We start from the raw sequence: 8,254 nt of genomic DNA, 5'->3' as shown, positions 1-8,254 counted from the left end.
GGGGCTGAGGCAGGAGCGTCGCTGCCCCAGGGATGCTCGCAGCCCCAGAGGGGTTGCTCCGGGGGTCAGAGCCCTGCGTGAGCCCAGCGCGGCCGAGCCTGGCCCACCAGCAGCTCTGACTACGACACCCCTCCTCAAGGGTGCGGGAAGCGGGGTTAGGGGACTGCTTTGTGTCGATGAGGTTCAGATATCCCGCGAGCCTGGCGGCGGCTGGGTCCGTGTCCAAGGAGGAGGTGCTGGGGGCACAAGCGGGGCACGACGGACCATCGAGTCCCTGGCCCTGGGACCACCGGTGACACCCTCGCTGGTGGGCGATGAGGGGCAGAGGGGGGTGCTGGGGCTGAAGGGGCAGCAGCGCTGCCGGCGGGGTGAGGACAAGCAGCTGGGGACAGCGTGTGCTCGAGGCACCCAAGGGACACCACGTTAAGAAGGGACAAGGTGTCAGGGTTTAGCTCCCAGCTCCTGCCCCGTGTGCCCAGAGCAGGTCCTGGGCTCGACCCCCGGGAAAGGCGTCGGGACACGCGGCTCTGCGCGGCCGAGGGACGCCCCGGCAGGCGGACGGGAGGGTGACACAGCCCCAGCGAGCAGGGGGTGACACTGGGCACACCCAGCCCTGCAGGGCTCGCCCCCACCGCCCCTCGGCCAGGACGCAGGGACAAGGCTCTGGGTCGGGGGTCCCTGTGGCCAGGACCCCCACTGCACACCCTCATTCCAGTCCCTGAGGATCGGGGTAACCTGCGGGGGGGCGCAGCAGGGCCCCGGCAGGGACGTGTGGCACCAGAGCGGACTCAGCTCCCAGCAGCATCTCGGGGTAGCGCGACCGCCTGCCCGCCCAGGGGCCGTGGGCTGGGGGAGCAATTCAAAGCGCCCCCGGATTTAGTGAGTTTTGAAGCTGTCTGCCTCTTCTGCTCCCCACCAGAGATCTGAGGCAGTTTATCAATTTATTTACTGAGCTCCACCACTCACCTTCAAAGCCTCTTGACTCTGCGGCGAGCAGCCCTGCTCAATTCTGCTCATGCATCTTTAATCTCAAGTGAAAAATGAGGGGTGGTTGGTTTGTTTTTTTTTTTTTTCCTTTTCACTGTTTGGTTTCAGAGACTGAGATAACCAAATCAAATCTCCTGCTCAAGCAGACACAGAGCGGCAGCTGCAGCCGTATCATCCACCGGGCTCCGTGGCACCAGTGCCCCGTGCCCAGGGCGGCCCAGGGAGCAGGAACCAGCCTGTGCCCTGCGCGGGAGCGGTGAAGATCTTCCCCATCACGGTCATTCAGGCATCAAGACGCCGGACAAGCACTTGAAGAGCGTTAAATCCACTGACCCGTCAAAATGCAACTTCACCTTCTGCTCTTAACGGGGCCTGAATGAGGAACATCAGGGGAAGCACCAGCGCTTGGATGGGAGCACAAGGATGCGCTGTTTTGTTTTGGGTTTATTTTATTATCATTTTTTCCCCAAGAGGAAAAAAAATTGCTATGGCAACTTCTGCAACAGCCGAGCTCCTGGGAGACGGGCTGCAAGTGAAACTTGCCACTCATCATCTGACAATGTTAATCTGCCGGATTTACATAGTAATTAATGTCAAGAGGCAATCTACAATTTGAGCAATCAGAGTTTCTGTGCACAGAGTCAGACTCGGCAGACAGCAATTTATAATCGTGTAGAAGAACGGCATTTAACCCCTTGTGGGTTTTCCCCAGGGAGCAAAGGGCCCAGCCCTCCCTCACCCCTCCCGCAGCACGCGCTGCCGCTCCCCACGGCCTCGGCTCCCAAATTCCGGCCGATTCCTCACCTTCGTCAGCTGTTCCCCGAGGAGAAAACTCCTGCTCGGGTCTGGCCTTTGCTGCCCAAGGGACATTGTGCATTTTTTCCCCGATGCAGCCCTTAATAATCAGAGGATCGTTCCTAACGAGGCTGCCGTTAGCCCCCCGCGCTCGCCCTGCCTCCCCCAGCAGCACCAGTCCCCCCAGCTCTGGAGCCGAGGAGGAGCTGCTCCAGCCCGGGGCAGCCCCGCTCTCGCTGCCCCCACCTTGCCCCCCCAGCCATTCCCATCCCCAATTCCAGGCTCGCCGGGAAAGCCGCAGTCGGAGCCAGAGCCCTCGGGGAGGCAGCTTTGGGAGGGGGCAGTGGGACACCTGGAACTGGGCCCTGCAGAGACAATTTGGGGATCAGGGGGGACGGGGCCGCTTTCTCCCCACGACCAGCGCGGTGTCGGGGGGCTGCAGCCCGGGACGGGCTCAGTGTCTGCCTCCCGGGAAATGCTGCAAATCCCCGCGTTAAGCTGTTCCTGCAGTCTCCGCGGTGAAGAATAAAGCTCGGCTGAATCCCGGCATCCTTTCTTCCTCCATCCTTTCGGCGGGAGCCAAAAACTTCAGAGAAGGGAAAAAAAAAAACAACAACCAACCTCTAATTGATTTCTTCCGTATTAACAAGTCAATCACTAGGGTGGTTTTTTTTAATGACTCATAAGCAAGCTTGACGTGTCTGTTAATTAAATAGCCATCCTAGCTCTAATCCGCTGAAAGTTAATCATTTGGGGAATTAAAAGGTGTCAGCGCTGAATACCTCATTACTGCGAGCGCTCGCCTGCCCTTGGTGGCGGGAGCAGCCGGCGCTGCTGGGAGCCGAGCGCGGGCAAGAAGAGGCCAAGGGCGAGGAGCCAACTCTTGGTCACCGACCGCCTGAGCCCCGCTCGCCCGCCCGGCGCTCCCCCCCCAGCACCCACACACGGCCCCTGGGCCCTCCCAGGTGACAGTGACGCTCCTGCCAGGGCTGAAGCGGATGGAACGGGGCAAATTCAGGGGTAACAAACTGGTCTTTTTATTTTTTTATTTTTTTTTAAAGCAAGCTTGGTGCCTCTGCTCAGGCTCTTGTGAGTATCGTCTAACTCAGTATTGACGAAGCCACTAGAGTTTAATTTACCGGCCCAGTGCACACACCCCACGCCGAGCCCCGGCAGCTGAGCGACGGGACGTGGCGGCGCCTCGGCCGGGCGCCCTCGCCGGGGAGCGCAGCTCGGGGCAGAGCACTGCCCCCGCGTTATCCCCGCGTAACACGATTAGCGCGGCGTTATCCGGGCACTAACGGTGACAGAGCACGCGTGTGCTCACCCCGCGGCGGCTGTCATGGAGCCGGACCAGCCCCCGCCCCGCGGTGCCGCCGGCAGGGACGGGGACAGGTGACACCACGGGGACAGGTGACACCAGGGGCCCCTGCGCTGCTTTTTGGGGGCGGTGGGGACCTACCCCAAGAGGAATCCTCCTCCCCTTGGGCCGGGCACTGGGGGCACCCCTGGCCAGGGCTGGCTGCCCCCGGCCAGGCCCAGCCGCTCCATCACTGCCCGCAGCCCGGACACGCTGGGGGCACACGGCTGCTGGATCCTCCCAACCACACTGGGGAAGCTACAGAAAAAAAAAAAAAAAAAAAAAAAAAACCACCATGGAAAGAAATAAAAAAAAATCCCTCCATCTTCTGGAAACCATCTTGTCTTGGGTCAAGACCTTTGGATGTAAAAACCCCTCTGCAGGGTGTCAGTGGGCCACAGGCTGTGCTGGTCGTGCAGAAAGACGGTCAGAGGGATTTACAAGCCAATTCAAGGCTCCCGTGTGTTAAAATTTTATTATATATTCCTCAAAGACAATTCTCCTGCCCCCAAAACAGCCTGACGCAGCCCAGTCGCTCCCTTGCCTTCCCAGCTGCTCGCCCCAAACCAGATACCGGTTTCTCGCATTCCCTGCTTTTCTCACCAGTTTATTAAGCTAAACAACAAGAGGGAAAACAGGATAATTCTGGTGGTGAATGAAGGATGCGGTTTTGTGTTGCTGCGTGCGTTGCATTAATCATTTAGTGACACGCTGGCTACTGGCCTGATGCGAGATAACGAGAGGTAATTAGTTACAAAAACTAGGAGGCGGGCAGATTGCCAGCGGTTTACAGGCACCGTTGGGGCAGCCAGGAGAATTCCCTTTTCCGAGGGCTCAAAGCTTGTTTTAAAACATCTGATTCAATTACGGAGCGAAGGCCGAGCTCCGAGCGGCAGCGAGGGACGGGTGGAACGTCACCAGCATCCCACCCCGGGAGCACGGATGGGACCTGCCCCGACCCTGCTCAGCGCCGCCGCTGCCGCCCGGGGAGGGTCACCCACGTGTGACAGGTTTCCCCAGGCCGGAGGAGCTCTGGGGCACCCGCCAGGGCCCTCTGCCCCCAAACCCCCTCCCAGTTTCTAGAGCCCGGGCAGAGGCTGGGGCACGGCGAGGGTCTCCCATCGCGCCACGGGCACAGACCCCCGGAGCAGAGTGAGCTGGGGCAGCCCCGCTGTCTCCGCCCCTGGCGGGGTGTCAATGCCCATAGAAAGTGTTTCCTTGCCCCACACAGCACTCACCCCGCGCTGCAGCCTCCCTCTGGCCAGGGCAAGGGGAAGAGGAGGCAGCAACAACCAGCTCAGGGGAGACCTGGTGCTTCTTGGTGGCTGAATTTAAAGATTTTCTCCTCCCGCCCATTCGGGCATTTCACTGGCAACACCTGGGGCACAACTCACACCGTGATGGTTGTTAGAAACGAGGAGCTGCTGTGGGGCGCTCCCTGCCCCGGCCACCCGATAAAATCCTGTTTCTTGTCACGCTGACACATACCGACAGGTTACCCTGGGCATCCCTTTGCAAACTGTCCCCCCCAAAAAAAAGGGGCGAAGAAAGCAGCAAAGCACCCAGAGCCCGGCTTTGCCGCTCTGCGGGACGTCGTGGGAGCGCAGGGGCCACCCGCTTGGTCACGCCAGCGCGGGGCGGCCGCGAGGGCCCACGGCCACGGTGTCGCTTTGGCCGGACCAGTGACTGCACGTGCTGGGCCTTGTGCTCGCGGGGCGTCGTGGGGACGGCAGCGCCCTCAGGGATCGTGTGTCCCGTCCCCCCCCAACGCGCTCCGCAGCCACCGCTGCAGGGACCACTCGATATTTTCCCCTCGTAGATACAACTGATGTGGGCAGAAAATATCAGCTGCCACTTGGAGAGGGGGGCAGAGGCCAACTCCATTAAAGCTGCTGGAATTGGTACATTTGACACAACACGGGCTATAACTTAAAGTCGGAGTATGAATAATAGAGCTCTGCACTCAGACCCACAAGTGAAATATATCTGATTGTTATATTGCCTTCTGCACAGAAACAATCTGAAATCAATTCCCCGCGGGTCTGGCGAGCAGGCGCCCGGCCAGGCTGCAGCCTTTACCTCCCCTCCCCTCTGCTCAGCCCCCCCCGGCAGCTCCTACCCCAGACCAGGAGCCACCAGGTCCCTGACCCAGCGCTGAGCCTCGCACTGATCGCTGTGTCCTAAGCCCATCTGCACGTCATTAAAAATAAAATCTGTGCTGTGCCGGGGCTGGAGGCAGAGCTGGGCTCTGCGGTGGGCTGCGGAGGCCGGGGCGGGGGGACGCAGGGGCTGCCCAGCCCGGGGGGCACAGAGATGCTGAAAGGATCATCTCTGCCGTCCCTGGGGGGGCCCTGGGGACTGTGCTGGAGCCACGACCCAGGGTCACCCCGCTGGGACCAGGGGCCAGGGGGCTTCCCCTGGAGGCGGCAGCTCCAAGCAGGAAGGGTCACTCTGGGGACTGCCTGTGGCTTTGTGCTTTTGAGAGATGGACGTTCCCATGTCACCCCCCAGCCGTCACCACCCCACAGGGCTTAGCAAGAGGCTGGCAAATGTGGGGCTGCTCATTAGCGGAGGTTAATGAACAGAGGCACATCCTAGGGCTGGAGTGCAGCAGGGACCAGAGGAGAGTCCTGGGGTGGGAGAGGACGAGCAAAGCCCCTCAGCGGGGTGGGGAGGCACCACATTCCCCGGCACGGGGGTCGCGCAGGTTGAGCCGCCGCTCCCGGCGCGCGGAGGAGCCCTGGTTCAGCCTCTCACCGCCCAGGTGCTCCAGGAGGGGTTGCAGGGCCGGGTTTCTCCGGGCTCCCGGCACCGTGGTGGGACGGCGTGGCGATGGCCGGGGAGCCGCGATGCCACGGTGCCACCGGCGCGGGGCCCGGCCACCAGCACCCTGCGCCCCCCTCCAGCGCCTTCGCTGCCGTGCTGGTTTTTACAGCAGGAGACAGGACTTATCCATCTTGTAAAATGCCTTTGTCAGAGGAGCTGGGGAACGTCTCGGGAGGTGCAAGAGGTGGAATCAGAAAGGACGAGGTAGAGGTGAAAAGCACATGACATTTATTAACTGTAGCGAGGAGTTAAAGCTTGACACCCATCCCCTCCACTTAGGCTCGGGGAGTCCCCGGGGGAGCTGGCGGCGGCGCGCGGGGAGCACAAACACTTCCCCTGCCCGCGAGCCAGCTCCTGCCTGTGGCACCCCTGAAGGCAGAGGGACAAGCACAGGGTTGAGCTGAAATTAATATTCCCCGAAAAATGGATTTCAAACCACCCCGACCACCAGGTTTTCCAGGTTAGCAGCCGAACGGACACAATCCCTGACCTCGCCGCGAGCCTTGGGGGCTGGGAACCTGCGAGGGGCCCTGGGCTGGGGCTGCCTCTGCCCAGCAGCCAGCAGGGACACCCTTCGAACTGAAATTCGCTGTCATTTGTTCGCGCAGTTGTTTGGTTGGTTTGTTTACACTAATTTGTTTATTTACATTTACCCATTTCCTGGATTTTCTCTCTATTTATTTATCTTTCTTTGCTGAAAGCCCAGGTTTCGGGCAAAGTCACCCCGTTTCTGGCCTGGCTCTGGGAGGGGACACGTCCGTGGGTCTGGCTGCCGGGACGTGGCTCAGCACACGCGCTGTGAAGGGGACGGTGCAGCCTGTCCCGCCGTGATGGGAGATTGGAGCCCGATATCAGGGGGGGCGACGCCAGGGTCCGCACCGCGGTGCGGGGCGTCACGGCGGCGTGTGGCAGAGGGCTGGGACAGCCCGATGGTGACAGTCACACTGGGACAGCCCAATGGTGACACGAGCATGGCCGCTGGGCAAAAGGATCGGCCTCCTGTACGGAGCAAACGAGACCAGCCCAACAGCTCGTCCTTGTCTAACCCAGCACTGGGGGCTGCGGAGCCCCCGGGGTGCCCGTGGGGTACGTGCTGGTGCTCCGGCAGGGTCCTGAAGGGAGGGAGCAAGGGCCAGGGTGACATTAAACTGCAGGAGGCGTCTCACCTCCCGATGAGCCCTGCACCCCCCAGCCTCTTCCGGGGAAAATCTCCAGGAGTAATTGCAAAATCCTCCGGTGCATCAAACGCAGGATGCAATGTTATTAACTTGCCAGGCAAGAGCTGGCAGAAAAGCAATCGCGGCTGTTTCCCCAAGACTGAGCCAGGGATAATTGAGCTGAATGGGAAGGAATTGCTGCTCTTTGTTGTCGGTGAGGAGATGGTCTTCCAGTCCCTCCATACCGATCTCGGTTTGGGTTATTCAAACTGACTTTTGAATTAGGAGATAAAGTTGTTTAAAAAGACTCCAAAGCTCTTAGAAAAACTTTGAAAAATCTGTCTCTTTAAACATAATTCTCTCCTGGTGTCAGCGCTTAAGCTCTGCTGCAGCGTGTGTGTGTGGTGAATGCCTGGAGAGGAGAGATGCCCAGAGAGCCAGACGTGAGCTCACCCTCGACACCCCGGATCTGGCCGCGGCTCTCGCTGGCCCACGAGCCCTCTCCGCTGGCCCACGAGCCCTCTCCACCGGCCCACGAGCCCTCTCCGCCAGCTCACAGCCGGGTGCAGCGGTGCGGGGCGCCGTGGCCACCAGCCCAGGAGGTCTCTCTGCCCGTAGCCCTGTCCCGGGGGGGAGGTCGCTGAGGGATCACACTATAGAAAGCACAACGTGCTGGCAGAAAATCAATGCTGAAATACAGCCAGCTTGACTCCCTCATTTAAGTACCTCTTTTAGGACTGTTTTAAGGTGAAATTATTTAAGGTCAGGGAGGTTAAGTACACGGCGTAATACTGTTGAAAATATTCCTCTGTTTGAGCTGTTGTGCCCCAATAACGGAGCCCCATCCCCGGTGTTTGTCTCCATCTGCAAACTAGCTCACCCTGAGTGCAGCAAAATCCGGGGTTCTCCTTCTACCCAAGCACCGAGACACAAAATAAACCACAAAAAAATCCCTGCAACACTTGCAGTAAACCCACGAGAGATGGCAGTGCTGGCGGCAGGATTTTGGCCTGTGCTTCACAAGGAGCAAATACATCAGCCGGGTAGAAACAATAATCTTATCAAAACACAGGCTTTGCTTCATAAATACGTCGAGGCCGGAGTGAAATACAGCCCTGCAGGAGGAGGG

The sequence above is a fragment of the Athene cunicularia genome (assembly GCF_003259725.1).
Source record: "Athene cunicularia isolate RWA chromosome 23 unlocalized genomic scaffold, athCun1 chr23_part1, whole genome shotgun sequence".
NCBI lineage: Eukaryota > Metazoa > Chordata > Aves > Strigiformes > Strigidae > Athene > Athene cunicularia.
The sequence above is the reverse complement of the archived record's forward strand: the minus strand, read 5'-3'. Positions refer to the sequence as shown.